Source organism: Hippichthys cyanospilos, chromosome 13 (assembly GCF_059441005.1).
Source record: "Hippichthys cyanospilos isolate Australia breed blue-spotted pipefish chromosome 13, RoL_Hcya_1.0, whole genome shotgun sequence".
In the NCBI taxonomy this organism is placed as follows: Eukaryota; Metazoa; Chordata; class Actinopteri; order Syngnathiformes; family Syngnathidae; genus Hippichthys; species Hippichthys cyanospilos.
The window spans coordinates 9363859-9384155 of NC_142381.1; the positions used below are offsets into that span (position 1 = coordinate 9363859).

Sequence of the window (20297 nt, forward strand, 5' to 3'; positions counted from 1 at the left end):
TTGTTTGCTACGGTGAAGAAATGTGCATGAATAAAAATTATATTACCTTCCCATAAAAAGGTCATGGTCTAACTAAGACCCAATATTTGGCGGCAGTTTACTGTCAAATATTAATCTATTCAGACCACTAAACTATGTTCATCTTAACTTTTCTTTTACAACTAGGTTAAAGAAAAAATACGACAAATGAGAGAGTGTAGAACGTTTGGTATCCAACACTGCATTAGATCTGATTAATGCGGGTTGAGAGGAGCGCACATAGGCATTCACCTCTAGAGGTAATTTGATACCCTCCTATGGGGGTTAAAAATGCTTACTCAGAGGCAGAGAAAGTAAAACAAAAGAGGGAAATATTGCTGATGTAGAGTAAAAAAAATGAGGTAAATGAGTTGTAAAGGCAAATCTGGAGTCTGGATGAAAAGTGACAGTTAAAGAGATGAGCAAGGGCATAATCAGAGAAGTAGATTTATAACAAAATAATAGCAAACGGAAATAAAATATCCTTCCAGAGTTTATTGACACAATAGAGGAGCCATCAGTCAATATGATTTTGCAATGTGGTGAATCTGTTTTGAGTTTGCAGTAACTAACTTTAAACTGAAGAAAATATCTAGGGTAAATGAATGGTCACAAACAGTAAATGTATAAATAAATTTGCTCATGTCGAATGCAGAGATTATGGAAAAAGTACCGCGTTGAATTATTCCCACTGCACTTTCACAGATCTTTAAGGATTTAGGAAAATAAATGGCAGTTCATGCCAGCATATAAATCTGAATAACCCAAAAATACACTTCAAATGTTCAAAATTTTACTGATTCCTCACAATCACCGATCAGCAAGTATAAAAATGGTAAGGTTCAGGCAACCTAAAACATTTAATAAACAAACAGGAAGGAAGACTAGGCCCCGATGTGGATAAAACCTGGTGGATTTTTGCAGCTCAATCTGTGTTCCACAAACACAATATTATTCAGAATGCCATGTTGAGTGCCATGTAACGCACCTTACAATCTGAAAATACCTGTATTTGAAGCATATATTATTTTCCTATTTATCTTTTATTTCATCCCAATATCATTCTGTTTCATTTTCATTCTTTTTCACCTTTCTATAAACAAACAACTCTAGTTCTCTAACAAGTCCACAAGGGGATTGGTGCTGCACTTCGGTGATCTTGACACTGAATGGTTGAGAGGTGTGCTCTCTCCCCAGTCCCCACTGATTATAGTTTCCAGAAATACCTTGATTGCAATACCGTGCCGGTGAATTTATTCTTTTTATGATGTGTCTGAATCTGAGAATGAAAAAAATGTATTTGGAAAAAGGTGTCTCGAGTTAACAAAAACAAAATAGCATTTAATGAGTCCTTCAGGGAAAAGCTCCCCTTGATGCATTCTGTGGTCCAATAAAGCCTTCTTTTCCACTTTAGAGGTGATACAAGAATCTCTGATCATATAAAGTCCATTTTTGTGCAGTCGATTTAGTGATGATGTACAGTGCAGTCGGGGTGCATTAGGCTAGGCATATTTCTTTTGGACCAGCACCTTGGATTTGAAAGGGCACAGTGACCGTGAGGTGGGTGTTGACTTTCAGTCTAACTTTAATGATCAAGTCCACAATCCTGCTTGTAGAAGGAATCTTGAAACCAAACAAAATGTAGCAACAACAAGGACATGTGGTATAGGTCAAAGAACACTTTATGTACTATTCTATAATAGCTTTTGGTCCCAACAGTGTTGTGGGGTAATTTATCAGCTTTTGAAAACAAAAAAAAAATAAGGGTTTTTTCAGGGGAGCATTTTTACAGTCTCGGAATATGTGAATGTTCGTTACAATGCACTGTTCCTTTTAAATTATATAGGTGAACATATTTGATCATCTTGAGATTGGATCGTTGATCAGTTATTTTTTTTTTATAACTCGCTCAGCGACAAGCCAAGTGAAAAGTTGAAAAAAAATCCTCGCTAAAAGCCTATTCACTGTTAAAGAAAACGTTCATGCGAGTACTTCCCGCTCTGCTAGAGTAAAACTCAACATCACACACCTTGCCTCAACTTAGGCACTCTCTTTGGATCATTGAACTGAAAAGCTCTTCCCCTGGATTGAGATGTTGAGAACCCTGTGGAGATATAGCGTTTGTCACAAACTTTCCCCATACGCTGCAGTAATTCGTGAATCAGTCAAGCTAGTGCAAAAAATAGTGAAGTGCAAAACATTTAATCTAATTTTGAGGTTTGTTTGGGGTACAACTGCCAGGATCAGGAGCTTTTCTAGGAGATTGATACGATTGCGGTGAAAAACTCTCACTTTGAAATGCAACACAAGGGCTGTGTGGGCTTCTAAGGTGGGTTATTTGCAGAGCCACCAATTATCGCAACATGTTTAATGCAAATTTTAACCAGAAGCAGAAGAAAGGGGCATGCAATAAAATGTGCCTGGCACAGATGATCCAGATCCAATTCCAGAATGTCATTCCATTCCATTCCATTCCATTCTATCAATAACGACAACAAAATATGAGGTAAATATAATAAAAATGTTGCCAGATATTATTTTCCTCATTTTCTGCAGACTTCTTGTTTTGTTTGTATTTCTAAAGCATGTCTGACTATGACACAAGTATTAAAATCAAATCTTTGTTTTTTGGTTTTACCCATTCGCAGAAGAATAGTATCTTTTCACATACAAGTCTGCACTCCTGACTGCAATGTCAGAGTATAAACATAAGCTATGTGAAACATTTCGTCTTGAATGTGAGATTTGCAGAGTAATCACAAACACAATCATCACCATCATAACAGTTATGGCTGCCATAATTGACTTCATTACCATATCGCTGACAGGAACGATAATCAAGCTGGTGAGCGGAAAACACAAATTTTATACTTCTAGAAAGTAGTGAAATCAGATGAGTAAAAGTAGAAGAAAATGCACTAAACTTAAAACACTTGTTTGGGTTTTAATTTGGTTTTAATCAACCATATTGAAAATGTAGTTTTCTTTCACTAATATGCATAATTTCAATGGAGTAAATTGACCTAAAGCTTAAATATGCTAAACAACTGAAAGGAGGAAATATCCCTAAAGATTAGGAGGAAAGTTTTATTTTAGCACTATAAATGATTACGTTGTGCCAAAATAGGTTACAGTGCTGCAGGTATAAATGTACCACTTTGCACTGGATCACAACTCGCAATTCTGGGAGAGTCGAGACAACATAAGGCACTTCGTGTGCTTCAATATCAATCATTCACATTTCAAATCTGTGTTTTGGTTATTGATAATCAAGGTTTCACTGATTAATGCCTCTGTAATCCACACCAGATGCTACAATATGTTGTGCATGTACTAAATAGGAACTCTTGTTGCAGCTAGCACACCTGTGTGTGCTAATGCTAGCTAAGAAAAAAGCAGTATAAATAAACTTTGAGAAGGACTGAACTATGGGTAAGCCCTGCCGGGACTGTCGTCTTGGATCATTAAGGACACCTGTAGCAATTAAAGATGATGTGCGGAGTTCACAGCACCTCAGCCATCTGTTGTTCTGGACTTCCATTAATAACGACCTCATATTGTCTGATGCCACGCTGGAAAAACTAATTGGTCATGCCTCCCTGTTTTCACGGGTTTCAAGCAGGATTCTAAGGCATGTTACATCTCGCACATAAAACACCGGTATGCATTTCAATACTGAATCAGAATCTGCAATTACTTTGAATTGCTCAGCTAAGAAAAACAAGCGTCTACCCTCAAGACAAATTAACAGCGAGATGGTGAGTGAAAATGACTTTGGTGGGATTTTCATTGCACAACACAAAACAGGTTGGCAAATGGTGGAAGGTTCTGCTGATACAGACTACTAAATTGCTGGCTGTATCAACAAAACCAAATGTAATACTTTACATGTATTTAACTTTTTATACATGTGCCTTTTAATAGGATTCATGATTATGATTTATTCTGTACACACACCTGCCAATATGCATGAGCTAAACTACAATATTTATATTGCCTGCAGGCACACTGACTTGTTGTCCAATGCCTTCCAGCAGAACATTTTGGGTTTGGAGTTTTATTTTTTTAATGAGACTGCTGTTCCTCTAAAACAGTTAATAGGCAGTAGACCCAGGCAGTATACAGCAAAGCGTATATATTTTCTTGCACAATATTATCTATATAGTTTTCTCACACAATATTGGTTGAGGCAATAATGTTTACAATGAATGAGTAAAAGTTTGTGCTGCATTGGAATACTAAAGTTGGTTTTGCTGGGTGGTGGGTATAAACGCATTTTCAGTTTAGGATTTTTTTTTCCTTTTGGCGTTTTTTAAGTTGTATATATATATATATATATATATATATATATATATATATATATATATATATATATATATATATATATATATATATATATATTTATTTATTTATTTATTTATTTATTTATTTATTTATTTTTTTTCCCCCCCCAGCTAGGAGGAAAATACTTTCATTTATGGTTCACAAAACATGACAACACAAGAGCAACAACTACAACTACTATGTTTTGTCCTACATTTGAACCCTTTCAAACTTTGAGAAAACACTGGAATATACATCATCTGTCCGCATTTAGTTTATATATCAGGATGAGACTTTTAGCCCATAGCACCCATCCATAATAGTTAGACATAACATTGGGAAAATGCTGATACGGGCAATGGATAACTTAAACGAATAAAAGAATACATCTCAAGGCAGTAGAAATGATGCGACTGCGTAAATGATGCAGTAAGATGCCACAGGACAATCCTCATTCTGTCGCCCACTGTTTAATTACTATTCATCATAAGCCCCACGCGTAGCTGTTGATTGGCATTCAGTTTGAGGCTCAACATCAACGCTGGGTTTGTTTTGTCTGAGTGCAGCTGGTTCATTTAGATCTCTAATGACTTTGCTCGCTCTTCACACATGATAGAAATATCAGAGCTGTCATTGTCTAAACTCAACGTCCTTAAAATCAAGTCATTCTTTCTGCTTCTCTCCTTCACTGTATCTTTCATCTTTTTCTCATCAATCTGGGACTAATGTCTGTTAGATCTATTTGTAGCCATCACATTAACTAATCACAATAATTTCTTGTCATCCATTTGCCAATCCATTGTCTCCATCTTTCTCATAACCTCGACCTCTGGTCATGGTAGATTTTCCTCATAGATGAAGTGACTTAACAAGGATTAGCACTTAGGTCTTAGTCTGGCAAAATGTCCTCTAAGAGATGAGTTTAAACAAAAAAACAAACCAGAAAAAAAACACTCATTACTGACAGGTTACATGCATTTTTCTGGATTACAACAGACCCCTGCTAAAAACCTTTAAAATGTACCTACCGACCTAACAATTAGGGACAATATGTTTGGGATTTTTTAGAACCCTAAACTCTTTCAAAAGTGCAGATAAACATCTAATAAGGAAGTGGGATTTAGCAACAACTCATTAGAACAGAACATTCCACTGAAAATCGAAATGTCCTTCAATTGTATCGCTCGCCATGATACAAGAAAACATGTGTCCTTGTAAACATAAGAAGTAGAAAAAAAGATGTTCCTCGGCATGAACGCTTTTTACCCCTAAATATGAAATCTGAACAGCTAAATATGAGCCAAGACATCTTTCCTCTACTCCTCATTGAGCAAACATTAAAAGCTGACACACACACACATACACACACACACACACACACACACACACACACGCACAGACAGGTCTGTGGTTCATTAAAATGTGATTGAGGTTGTAGCTGACTCAGCTTCCTTTTAATTAAAACTGTCAAACAATCCATGTGGCAGCGTCAAACATGCATAAATGTATTTTCATACCCATCTTAATTCATCCTTCCTTCCCATCAAGCCGAGACTGACATTCTCATAATCCATATCCCTTTATTCATCCCAGAGACATGATTGGCCATTTGGCTTCATTATTTTTGAAGTCTTCACACTGCCTACTGTTCAATCAAAGAGGCTTTCTGCTGTCAGAAATAAAGGAGGAGGCTAGGTAAGGAAATACTTGACCTAAGGAGAAGAACTGAATACTGGAACAAATTTGATCAGGCCCCTTATTAACTCTAGGGCTTTTAGAATGATCTTCATCCATCTTTTGCCTTCTGTTGTATGCAAGTGTGCCATAATTCCTGGAATGCTGCTAACAAACATGCTTGTCTAACATCTTAACAGTGTGGCAGATGGTGTGTTGAAATTGGTAAAAAGTATGGTCATGATGAGAAGCTTCTAAGTAACATCTGCCAGAATAAACGCCATCAATTATTTGTTATCGGTTGTGTTTCCACAATTTCAAATAGTTTCCAGATGCTGGTAGCTAATTCTAAATTAAGAAAACCCTGTAGCTATGTTTCCTAGCTTTTCTTCTCTCAAATGCGATTTTGCCTAGGAGTCATCCTCATTTTTCAAGTAATATTTTTATGCTTTAAATGAATGATGAAATTCTGTGTACAAACAGTTCAAATGCAGTCAAAGCAGAAATACTGAGATGGCAGTGCTACATAGCATTAATTACAATATGAAAAGAAATATCATTAATGCCATCAATTGTCTCTTTACTAAACCATCATGTGTATTGCCGGTGTTCAGGAAAAACGATTATCGCTTTATCAGGTCGGTGTTGTGCATAAGATCAGTAATCTGAATTTTCGGACTTGAATCAGAGGGAAATTTGGATTGTCGTTACACGTAATGTCAATACTTAAATGAATGTATGTGATCTAGGTGTTTGGGGAAGTGTACATGAATTATGTGGAGACGTGCTGCTTTGAACTAAAAAGTTGACCTGGAAGTTAGCCAGCTAATGAGCTTTAAATGAGACTGCACTGTGCAGTACAGTCAATAAAACCTATCTTGGCAGTGTATCAACGCCTCTGTCGTTAGTTTACTGCAGGCCTCTCAATCCGTCACAGCAACAAAGGGAGTTAGCCCAGAGAGACATCTCATTAGCTGGCTAGCAAGCTAGCTAGCTATAGCGAGAAACCATCAAGCTGGTCCTAACCAATGAAAATTTTATTTACAGCACCCACAATTGCAAAAACAAACAACAAACAACAATAACCCCAGTTTCTACATTTGACCACGGCACGACATTGGATTCCTGTTAAATTAAGCAATTTTGAACTACTAAGAAAACTAAAGGTTAGACCATGCCAGCATACTCACCGATTAAATCTATACATTTTCAAATTAATAAAAGAAATATGTTGTAAAGTGGTTTTTGTCTGTGTTTGGGAAACATAAAAGAGTTAAATACCATTCAGAATTCATTCATTACTGTTAAGACTGTTATTACTATCTCACTTCTTGCCAATGCTGGCTATAGAAATCAAAAATCCATTTTTATTGGGCTGGCAGTGAATAAGTTACTCATTTACCGGTACTTTATTTACTAAAAGCTATAAATGTCAAAAATCTATATTAACTGGGCTGCCGGTGAATGTGTTATTCTACTCATTGTAAAAACATTTATGCTCACAAAATTTCAAAATCACAGACCTTTTCAATAGAAAATAGTGTGAGAGATATTTCATATTGTTTTGCATCAAATTGTATTCGGTTGCGGGTGTTATTTAAATCTGTTGTTTGAACAACACTGTGTAATAAAGGCATCTTTCACGATACATGGGATGGTACATGGCACTTTAGGAGCATGAAAAAAAAAACACACCAACACAAACCTGCACATATTTTTAAGAGCTGTCAAAGAGTTTAACTTATGATTCTCATTACTGTGTCCATGGACCATTAATGATGCATCAGAGTTTAATTACTTTCTTATTGACCATATCAGTGTTATATTATTTGTCTTTGAAGGTTTGAAAGTCAACTTTACGCAGCCAGCCAGCTGTTACTTTGGCTTCTGACTAAAGACAGCTTGCTACTTCAGAATTCCAAGAGGAGTGAAAAACAAGCACACTTTCAGCACTATTCTTTTCTCCATGGCCATTATTGTTTTCAAGCACTGATCATTTTGTTTGTTGCTGTACTGTCATTAGAACATCTTGCATGGTGTTTGTCTCTATTAGTTACCTGTATATTAAAAGCTATTTACCTATTATTGTGCATCTCGGCTGTCTGCACACTTTGTCTTATTTGTACCATTCATTTCTTCAAGTCCTCCAAGCCATTCTTTTGAGCCTGTTTATTGCTCAGCCAGGCCTCAGCTGGGAGCTTTGTGAATTCCTTGTGACCTCCGTCTTTACCTTTTTATTTTTGCTGCACATTGAAAAACTAGTTTCCTATGGCCTTGAGAGGCTGACTTTCTGCACCCGCTTACATTGCACACTGCAAATAAGACAGCACAGACTCAAGGATGGCAGTAATTCAGTGATCGCATGAGAGAAACTTGTGATTCCTGCCGTTTTTAATGTGGCAGTGCTGAGAACAAAACATTCACACTAACTATTATGCCTGCTGAATAGATGCACCAAACTCCAAAATTAAAATGTGTCACACATTTGAGATGGGTGCGTAATTGACACTTATTCATACTGTATTGTGTCCAGGAATTGAAACAAATTTGACAAAAACAATGGCATGGCATCCTTAGCATTCAAATAGTTCACTAAATCAAATATGTCTTAGTAAACTATAAAGCACCATTTAGCGAGTCATTATTTGTAAATATTAGCGCTGTCACACAATTAAAAAAAGAAAGATAATTAATTGAGCTAACCAATGAAATTTAGAAAATAACATGTAATTGATGGAATTCATATCTTTAATCTCTCTTGCAGCAAACTTTAGTTTCAGCCATGGAGCGGAATAAAGCAGTTTTCTTTAGTCGATTGCCAAAGCGTTAAAAAGTAACATTAAAATCCATAATCAATCCTGTCCGTTGCAGACTTGCTCTCGTTAGCTGTTGCTGCAGTCACAGCTGGGTGTTTTGCATTTATGTGGTAGGCTCAACTTGAACTGCTTCTACGGGAAGCAAGCCCCTCTTTAGAAAGAATGAATATCACTCTACCTTTAATAAAGGTGCCCTCAGGGCGTTTAACGTTAAATGTCCCATTCATCAGACGGACAACTTTCACATTCGCTCCCATTTTCATGTCTTTCTTCTGCCCCTGAACTGATCTTCCACCCACACCAAGGGCCTATCAGGTTATGTCAAACATAATGACAGCCCATCAGTGTCTACTTCAGGGTGTGCTTGGTCTTTTTTCTGGTCTTTAACTATGATTGTAATAAATTTATCCCATTTAATATGTTAATCTGATACCACTAGTACATAAATTAACAGATTACTTGAATGGTAAGTACACAAGGCAAAAATGAAAAATGTAGGCCATAGTGTTGTTTGCACATGTCTTCCCTGGTGTAATTTAAAAAAAAAAAAAAAAGAAAGGGTTTGCAGAGGGAACTTTAGGGAAGAAACAGTATGCTGGAAGCTTGACTTTCTCCTTAAATTAATCCACACTGACTACACTACCCAGAGGGCAATTGGTTTACCTGCCAACACTCTCACAGGAAAGTCTATGACTTTTCATGCACTATTCATAAAACGCCTGGAGGGCTCAACAATTATTTACAAACATCCCAACAGTTTGTCTATTAAAACACAAGTGTACATCAGGGACACGTCTTGCCGCAGACGTTTGCAAAATGACATGGTGGGGAAGGCAAGGGAGTGAAAGCTACGAGGAAAAGATCTTTGTGTCAATCTCGCAGCAACCCTCACTCTTTTGCATTCTCTCACTCTGAAGCGCATCCTGCAGGCTGCAGCAGCAGAAAACTCCTGAATTATTGAAGCAGACAAGACATCTCTTACACCCGCGCAATCTTGCACACACAAATAGTAAGTGTATCCGTGTTCTCGGGGGAGGGGGGTTGTGGAGGCGTAGATAATGACCAATTCAATCTGACATGGTTTTCAAGAGCATAAACATCAAAGTGAAAGGGTGACAGACAGAGAGGGGAGAAATCTTGTCAGTGATCGAAAAGCGACCTGCACAAGTGTGAAAAAGAGAAACACATGACCCATGATTCATTTCACACTCAGGTTTAGCAGAGCCGCTTTCAAATAGGAGCCAAGCTGAACTCTCTTGCAAATAAATCCCATTGAATGAGTGACTATTAGTCCCAAAATATGTTGGCGACTGTGGCGGGGATTTTAATGGGGCAAGCTGTACAGATGGTGTGACGACAAGCAGAAGCCGACCTATAGAAACATAATATACAGCACAATAAAGCATGAGATAATACCTCATTAAATGATAGGGAGAGGAAGACAATCCTGGTGCAGAGTGTGGCTGAGACTGATTGCAAGAAGCCAAGAGGGAATAGAATGATTATTGCGTAGAACACAGTAAACAGCATTGATCAATCGAACCATAATCCACCTTAATTTAATGTTGCGCAAAACACATTTGTGTTGTATACGAGTTTTCAAATCAAAAAACGATACAGCAGATCTCACTACAACACCAAATGCAACATTTAATGGGGGATAAGTAGTAGTACGCCTACGAGGAATGAACATTTATGAACAGAGTTGGACATACACTAATTAAGAATTTTCGATTGTGTGAAATTGATTGTTGATTGAATGTGTCTTCGAGCAACTGAGATGAAAGTGACCTTTATTCATCCAAATCTAGTTTTAGAGATATACCTGACTTATTTTCAACTGTGAAAAAGTAAGGTTTGTCCATCAGTGTTTCCGCTATGATTCTTTTCAGCAGCAGGGGCAGGCTTTCCGAAGAGCTTGACATGCTTGTTGACTGTGACCCCAAACAAGAGGAATTTACCCATAGTGAAAGCAAAAAGAGCATGTGCAATGAAGATATTTCCATATCGAGTGAGAGCTCTACACTAACTTTGGCACTGGTATTACTGGTACCTTACATTCATGCAAAGTAAAAATTCACAGTGACTCATATGATATTTGCAAAATAATTAAAAGCAGCAAGAAGTCTACAAAACTCAGGGGTAAGTTAGTTTATATAATTGTAAAAGAAGACATTGGGAAAAAAAGGTTTTGCTTTTATGTGAACATTATTCTGTTCAACGCAGAGACGTCTTTCAATGCAATGTTTCCCAACCAAGGATATGTGAGAACATTGCATCAGTGTTTTAATACCTGTTTAAGTGGAAATAATTTAAAAGTTTTCCATTTTTTTGCACCAAATGTTATAAGAATTAGATATACCCTGCAAATAACTGGTACCCAGATTGACTGACATTTTTAAAAATATTAATAGAATCATACAAGCAAGGATGGCAGAATTGTTTGTTATTATTTTAACTGGGTACTTTAACAAAGGCGAAAAAATGAGACCCACAAGATACAATTAAAAAAATATATTCATTATCTTCACAGTGATAGCACATCTAACTCTTTGAAGATACATTTACTTTGCAGTTCTAAATCCCCCTGAAACCTACGTCTCATAAAAGCAAAGCCCATGGGGTATACTCATTATAGTGTCAGTCATAAGTGTCCAATAAATTATGCGCATTAATGCCAGATGTCTGTTGGGATGAATTGCGGTGTCAGCTTTTAAGAGTATTAAAAAGATAAATAAATCAATGAACAGGGTTCAAACGCAAAATACGCATCCTCCCCAATGCCACCGAATTTTCCCTCTCCCAAATGAGTTTTTGTTTTTGGTATTGAAGCAAATAAGGTTACTGTGACACATCTATACTTAAAAACTCGACTGCTAAAAAAGGAAAGATGGTGAAGCGGCAACTCCGGGAAAGAACCATCTGAATGCACATTAGAGCCAATGCATAATGGGGTGACAGCTTCATTAGTGGCAACAGAACCACTATGATACAAAACTATGTTGACATCTTGAGTTGTACAGTGACAAGAAAGCAAGAAGATAGCAAGAAAGCTAGTGTGTATTTACCAACAATGAAACAAGACATCCATGCTGGTGAACATGATCGCCTGTCGTACATACCCATATTCAACAACTTTGTAGTGCAAATGGATAGCATATTAAACTATGTCTTTTGAGGAAAAACAAATGAAGGGATGACCCTTATTTTTTATTTTGTTTTTTTTTTCTCCCCAAACTAAGTTCGTTCCTTGTATTATAATTTGAAGAAAATTGCTATGCAAAGTGATCAGGTCTTTGGACAAAAGATTATGTACTTTTTGATTAAACAATGGAGAATACCCAAAAGATTATCACATTTTATTCATAAATGGACAACTTCTTCATATTTTGACAACCATCATCCATCCATCTGTCCATTTTCAAGAGCTTCTTATCTTCACAAGGGTTGCAGGCTTGCTGCTGCCTATCCCAGCTGACTTAGTGAGCTGACTCACTAAGGTGTTGTGACATCCTACACTCCATGATCATTTTGACCTTTCATGAGCTACTGCATGTCACTACAGATCGCACCATTTTTAAATTTCTGATTACGTTAGCAATTCACATTTCCTGAAGATGAAAATCGAGATAACCTTGTATGCTTAAATATACATTATGAATTTGTTGATAAATTCATTTTATGGACGCATCATTCAAAACAAATCTTAATTCTCACAATCATTGCTTAGGTACGCAATAAGATGTTTTGCAAGGAATCACTATTTTTTTCTGCCAAAAATTCCATGTAGGGTTACAAACTACAGTCAGGTTTGAGGGGTAGAGCTCAAGTATGTTTTCTCCGTCTTGCTAAATTTTGAAACAAAAGCAAAAACAAAAGTCACGCCTTCAAAACAATCAGCGTCCGAGCAGGAGCCAAGCTCAACTTGATGCCAAACCCCCACAGAGGCAGCAAAGATTTTCAAGAAGCCATGACAAAGCATAGAGAAACAAAACAGATTTTCTAGTGAATTGCATTCTGCTGCCATCCACTTTTTGTTCATCTGCTCAGTCCACACAGTAACGATGGGCGTGACATGAAAGCTGCTCAATCTCGTTTCTCTTTTCCACTCACTTTCTCATCATCCAAATGGAGCTGTCAAACCTTTCACGCACTTGCCTTGGGTCTTTGTTGCGCACACACACGTTTTATCCCCACCACAGGGGGTGGTGACCTTCGCCTGGCCTATGACCCAATTGCCCTCCATTCTTTTAGTCCGTTGCTGCACTTCACACTCTTATTGATTACATTGTGGTTTACGTCAGGATTACCGAGTTCTATAATTTATCTGATCAATCTAGTTGGGAGCCTAAGGGTGTGAGTGTGTGCGTGTGTGTGTGGCGAAACACATGCAGACAGCAGCTGGGAGAGACACATGCGCATACTCATCCAGTCCCTATAAAATGGGATCAACAGGGACACTGCGCAATATTTACCCGGTTCTCCACTGAAGATTGGAAGTGCAATTTCTCGTTTGCGATCAATAGCTCGACAAGGGACGCGCGCGTTGAGGGTGGTCACACATATAGGAGTTGGAAGCAATGAGAGTGAGTGGGTTTATTTTGAAGGGCAGTCTTTCATTAGGAATTAGTGAAGTATAAAACGAGAGAGGAAGGAAGAGCTGGGCGAGAGTGGAGATGACAAACCATGTGTAGGAAAAAAAATATGAAGGCAGCTTAAGCGGAGAAAAAGAAACAGGGGACGGCGCGGGTTCGGAGATAAGAAAGAGTGACAGGTGTTCTGCCAAGTCTTTGCTTAATTGAAGGAAATACTATGTGCTGCTTAAGAGATGTTTCCTCACAGGGGATATGCTTGTGAAGGTGACTCGCAGGTTCGTCAATTCAGCTTCTCTCAACCGCGCCCTGCCCCTCCCCCCTTGCTGTAAAACTGGAACAAACACACTAGGGCTGCACATATGGATAGGATAGAAAAAGAAGGCAGAAACATAAAAGTCTTCCCAGTAGTGTTTTGGATGCTCACCAAAACCAATATCTTTCTTCAGTGAATGATGCAAAAAAAAAAGAGAAAAGAAAATCATATCCACCAATGCTGAAAAAAAAAAAAACAAAAAAACAAGTCCACCACCCGCCTTGCATATATGCAAAACAAACATGCAAACACAATGTCTTCACAGTGATTGGCATGCCGGGAGAGACTGTTGTCTAGAATGAATACTAAAAAAGAATACTAACCATAAAAGATGACAACCTTGAATTTTCTCTATGAGCCTGAACAGAGACACATGACATCACCTAACAGTAGCATAATTATAAAAGTCTTCATTGTACGACCACACAAACACTTACTGTAAGTCTACAGCAAAGGTGCTCAATACATCGATTGTGGTCGGCTGGCCGATCGTGAAAATCGTTTTAGTAGATCGCAAGACATTGCGGGGACATGGCGAAAGTAAAAATATACAGGCGCAAAACACGGGACTAACAATATTATATTTTCAATAGGGAGGTGGCGATTGATTCAAATATCGATAGAATCAATACCAAAGTCAATATCGTTACTGTCTGAATACCAAAGAGTTAATATCAATACTTTTTTTTAATTAATTTGGGTATTTCATGGGTTCCTCACGCAATCCGTTTTTAGCGCATGTGCATGGGCCACACTTGCCAGCCTGCCGTGCAATAGCTCAAATCATTTGCATTTCAATATTGTTTAATTATATTTTGTTCCACAGATCATTAATTTTGAAGGATGGTCTTCCCTCCGCTAGGGGGCAGTGTTTCGTCGGTATGTTGTTTTGCCGTGAGAGAGAAAAGTACGCCGTTTGTCTCAGTACCGACCTTGACAATAAAGATAGACAATCATGTTACAATTTTGGAAATTGTTTTCCTGCTTATTGTAAGTGTTGTAATACTGATAATTTCACATCATATGTTGTTGTATGTTACTTATACCCCCACAGTAAGTGAGGATTATTTCATTTACATTTGGCAAAGAATGCATTATAGTGCTGCTAGTTGGTTGTTAGCTATCACTGTTACTGAATGTAGAGAGCCTACGGTTGAGTAATGAAACCAATGATGAAGTAAAATATAGAAAACATTTGATTCCCATCACTATTCTATGAAATAAGTACTTGATTTTAATCAATATATTTAAAAACAACACACATTAAAAATGATACATTTTGCCTAAAGGCAGAACTTGGAGCAATCCCGGTCTAGAGAGGGAGAACCTCATCTACAATGAATCCGGCTGTGTTTTATATGCAGTCCTGCATACAAATCAGAATGTGTCCCCTGCAGTGATTGGGACTGAGTGGAAATTATGTTAGCAGGAGCAAGAAAGTAGCAGTGATTCGGGCAATTAGCTCAACTGTTGAAAGTAAACTCAAGTTTAAGAAACTTGACTGTGATTCTTCATCAACATGAACTAAAACGCTAACAATCCTGATGGCAATAGAGGAACACAGAGCCGAGGCATGCATGTGTGAGTGAGCGAGAGAGAAGAATTAGACTGGCTCAGTCTTCCACGCGTCATCTAATAAGGTGTGTCAGCGAATTCCCACAGCCAATCATCCGATACAACACAATGATTAGCAGCCCTTTTCCTTGGGAGCCGGATTAATAATTATGCCAATGTGTTTCTAATATGCAGTTTTCCCACTCTTGTATAGCTGAATGTCTGAATGCACCTCTACGCCACTTGTACCTAAAGTGAATGTAGTTTTCAAGTAATTTTATGACACTGTGGCTACAATGGAACTTGTCAAAAGTCACAACCATCCAAACCATAGTTGTGGAACCCCAGTCCTTGTGAGGCCAATGTCCTGCATGTTTTCAAATGATTAGCTCCTTAGTAAGCTCTGCAGAAGGTTGAAAATGATCCTAATCATTTGAATCAAGTGTGTTTGAAAGAGAAGGTTAGAAAACATGCAGGATACCGGCCCTCGAGGACTGGAGTTTGACACCTGTGATCTAAACTGTTGATATTCTCACTCTATGTGTTTAAGAATATTGCATGTAAAACCAAGAACACAAATATTTGATATGTGTTTTTGTGATCTCCCTAATGATAATTCAAAAAAATACAAAGATGTTTTCATATTTTGAGTATTATTTGCATAAATGTCAATCATCAAAAATATCATTTGGATTAATATGAGATGCAAGATGAAGGAGGTAGCAGTGTGAAATGAAAAGTTTTGACCGAAACCAAAATACAAAAATGAGTAACGCTTGGCCGAAAACTTAAACACAGAAAAAAGGAAAGAATAGTTTTGTTTTGTTTTTTGCACATCACAGCAGCCATTCAACTGGTTAAGGACTATAAAATCGCAAGCGGCATCCTGCGCAGGCCTGAAAATGGTTGGTAAAAATAAAATAAAACCACATGTTATGGCTGTGAATATTATTCTTGTTCAGTGTTTTCCTTTTTTTGCTTGTTTAAAAGAGGGCCAACTTTAATGTGCTCCTTTTTTGGTGTGAAATCTTATAGTATTTAGAAATAACAAATGCAAGTTTCTTCTTTATTTTGATTCCTTGCCATACCAACCAACAGAATGTGGGAAAAAACGATGACGAGGGAGCAATGTGAAAACATAATGCTACATGATGTCATTATTCAGTCAATTTGAGAGGTTGCCATCTCATATTTTAGTCAGTCACTGACCTTTCTGCTCAATCAAGAAGCACCTGCTCTCCATTATGTTATTCTTTACATATTTTTAACTGGTTCTCTGATGCATCACTCATCTGTATTCATTGACTGGAATAGGTGTTAGAGTTCACACTCAAAATGAACTGGGCACGGCAGATGAAATTAGTAGTTGTGTAGCAGATAAAAAGCTAAAGGAAAATATTTTGGAACCATAAATGCAAATAAACTCTCTCTATATTTAACTTATTTTCCACTACATTGCAGCTCGACTATGTAGAATATAAATAACTAGACGAATAAATCAAAAAGGATTGAAAGTGTTTTTTTCAAGATGAGCCACCAAAACTCTGCCTATTAGACTATTTCTGTGGCTTCCCTGCCAACAAATGGACACTCATGCATATGCAAAAAGGGACCAAGTGGCTCATCAGCAGGGATGTAGAGTGGAACACGGCAGGCTGGGTAGAGCAGGGAAGAAGGGGGAAACAGGGAAGGCCAGATAGGAAACAGACAGTGTCATGGTTGAGGAAGCAAGGGGTCATTCTCTGCTCCAAAGACATGGAGGAAAATGTGAAAATGAAAGAAACACAGAGGAAATAATGTGGAGTTCATGGCTCAACGAAAATTGAGCAGAGGATGAAACAGCCTGTTTGACGGACATCAAGAATGATATGAAATTCTACCTGTAAATGGTCAAATGACAGACAAATGGGTTTTGAGTTTGAGTTGGGTTGAGTTACAATGTGGTTGTGTCACCAACGATGTATGCATGCTTAATTTGTTGCACTATGTATTTAATTAATTTTAAAAACATTATTTTAATAAATTGTGACTTCAGGTTGTATGTAACAAAGGGACAATGCATTGTGACAATTCACTGTCAAACCTCCTTGCATTGTTCACCTAATCAATTATTTGTGGCTGATGTTTGAAAGACTATAATTGTCTGATATAATAATCGGGCGGCTATATCAGTCAGGCCCTAATTTATTTATTTTTTTAATTGGCCATGCAGAAAATACAAAAACATTTTTTCATGATTCATTAACTGATTTAGTCAGTAATGATAAAAACATTTCCAAAATGACTGACCATTACCTCCTGAAGTAAAAGAAGGCATTATTAAATTATGTGTCAACACAATAATTACTCTGCTTTTAGAGGACTAAGGAAAGACAGTATTCAAAAGAAATATGTTTAGATTAGGGCTGTGAAAATTGAAGTGATAACATGTTAATTTACTTAGTTAACTCAGATATTTACTACCCGTTGTGGCTCATAATCAGCAGCCAGATTTTAAGGAAATCACTAGTGCGAAAATAGACAAAAACGGACCGTAGCTGGTTTTGCTTTAGATTTTACTTTCTAGATTATTGGAGAAATCTCAATTAACAAGCAGAATTTACAAAGACAGACTTATTTATTAGTTGTTCATCTTTGGCATACCACCCCAGAGCAAAATACCCTACACAAGTACCCCTCAGAGGAGTAACAAATCACAACTAAACCTGGAAGCAAAAATGTTTTGATAATTGTTTCTACTGTGAGAAGAACGATGCCTGTGAAGCTGAGTCTGTTTTGATCATTTTGTCCAAGTGTTGTTTTTTTTACAGAACAATTCTATTCAAGACTCAAAAAAAGCAATGAGAACTGTCTTTGATTCAATATTTATACTATTTGATATAACATACATTGATTCCAAGATTTTACTCGAGTCAATAATCGGAGACAAGCTTTGTAGCAAACAGTCATAGCAGAAGTAGAAAAATGCAATTATTCATGATTAATTATGGAAAATCTAGTTAGTTAAAAAATCACTTTGCACACTGGTTGCTTTTGTGTGGAGTTTGTGTTTTACCAAAAACCTATACTAGGTCCTTTGTGTAGAACACGTGCAGTCCATGCATTTTGACCATTACTGAAACACAATGGCAGCGCAATCAAGCTGCAACACTTCTTATTGCTAAGCCATGGATTCTGTGTTTTTTGACAAGACCTAACTGGTCACTGTTAACACAAAAGATCTCCTTTCATACAGTTGTCGTTTCATCAAAAAGGACAAGAGGCACAGCAATAATTGTTTCCTCTATGCGGAGGAGAAGACAACAGAAAATGATACACAGGTAAGCGTGTCTACATCACCTGCATGTGCTCTGTAGAACCATAAAACAAAAAGGTCACCGCCTCTCTCATCATTTGTACCTTCTATGCGCTCCAATCCTGCCCTACACCCTCCGCAGACAGTTGGCATATAATGACTTTCAGTCACATAGGCAGAACATTTAAATACACACACAAGGGTTTTTTCTACCACAGTGGGGACATCGCATTGACATCATGCATTTTCTAGCCTCTAACCTTAACCATCACAACAGATTGCCTAACCCGAGCCTCAATCAAAATCCAATTCAAACCTCTTCTCTAAAAGCAAGTCTTGACCCTCATAAAGAGGTCTGTACTTGTGTGGTCCACCGAAATGGTCCCCACTCATGCAAGCTGCCCCCACGAATTCAAAAAACCCTGGAATTGGCCCCCACCATGTCGCAAAACAAAGGGCACACACACACACGCACGCACACACACGTGAGAAAGCCCCTAGCTGAATGTAAGACTGATTCTCATCCTCACATCACAGCTCCGTCGGATGAGGACGGCCAGCTCTAATAAGGCCAAAGGTAGCTTACGGTTTGCTGAAATCTCATGAGAATACGATAGCAGGCTGCACGCTGTTACTACTGAAGCATCATGCATAATAAGGTCTGTCGTTACTGTGCTGACACCAATCATTGCACAGCTGCTAAGACTGGAGAGGGTCTTGTTTATTATTGCTGTCTGGGAAAGTTCACATAAAAAGTGTGCCGTTAAAGCCTACAAATGAAAGAATGTGATTGCACAAAGCTAAAAATAGGATGTTTTAAAAATAATCAATCAATCTTTATTCCATTTCCGATCAGGTGCTGTATGGGCCATGTCAGTTGTGTGGTTATACTTACACGGAACATTTTTAGATTTAAATTGTTTTATGTTATATGAGTGTCTTCTTTTTTTAAAGAGTTTAATTATGATATAAGACGTTTTCATCACAATTGCAATACATCATGGCACTGTCAATTATCGGTATTTAGTATCGGAGGGTATGTGCCATTCACAATATGGAGAAAGTGATATCAAAGCAGACCCAAAAAAAATCAGATTACAATGGCCTGATCGATATAGACTTCATTAGACTGATGCCATTTTCGCTAGAAAAAATGCAGGTTATCAATTAATCTGCAAACTAATTTTGAAATTACAATGACTACAATATCATCTGTTACCTCACAATGCATTTCAATGGGTTATGATTATGAACATTGCAGTGCTCACCTATTCATCTATACTACAGATGAAAATGTACTTTGTTTTTAATGACAGCTCCAAAGAATGAGCTTTAGGGTCAAGATTGGATTATAGAATTTGAATGATTTGCAATGCAGAAATCTCGCATTATGTTACAGTAAACCAGTGCATCTCAAACAGTGGGGAAAAGGATTTGTTTTTGTCATGTGAAATGTGTTTGCAATAAAATAAGAATTGCTATCTTTTTTTTGTTTGTTTGTTTTGTAGTTTCAGGCACTTTTATGCACATGGTTATTTTTTTCTGTTTTATACTAAGCTGTAACCCATATAAATGCTGTAAAAAAATCTTAACAATTATTGAAAGTTGATTTATTTAGCTTTTTTTTTATTTTGTTATTTTTAAAAAGGAAACGGGTTAAGGTATACTTAAACAATTTCTATGAATAATATTCTTATTTATATTTAGTG

The 20297-nt window shown here is 37.3% G+C and overlaps 1 protein-coding gene across 2 annotated transcripts in view; it reads right to left on the reverse strand.

Annotated features, from left to right (window-relative positions):
* Positions 1-20297, reverse strand: part of spock1 (SPARC (osteonectin), cwcv and kazal like domains proteoglycan 1) — a 69134-nt gene that overhangs the window by 47624 nt on the left and 1213 nt on the right. The gene's annotated exons all lie outside the window — the stretch shown is intronic.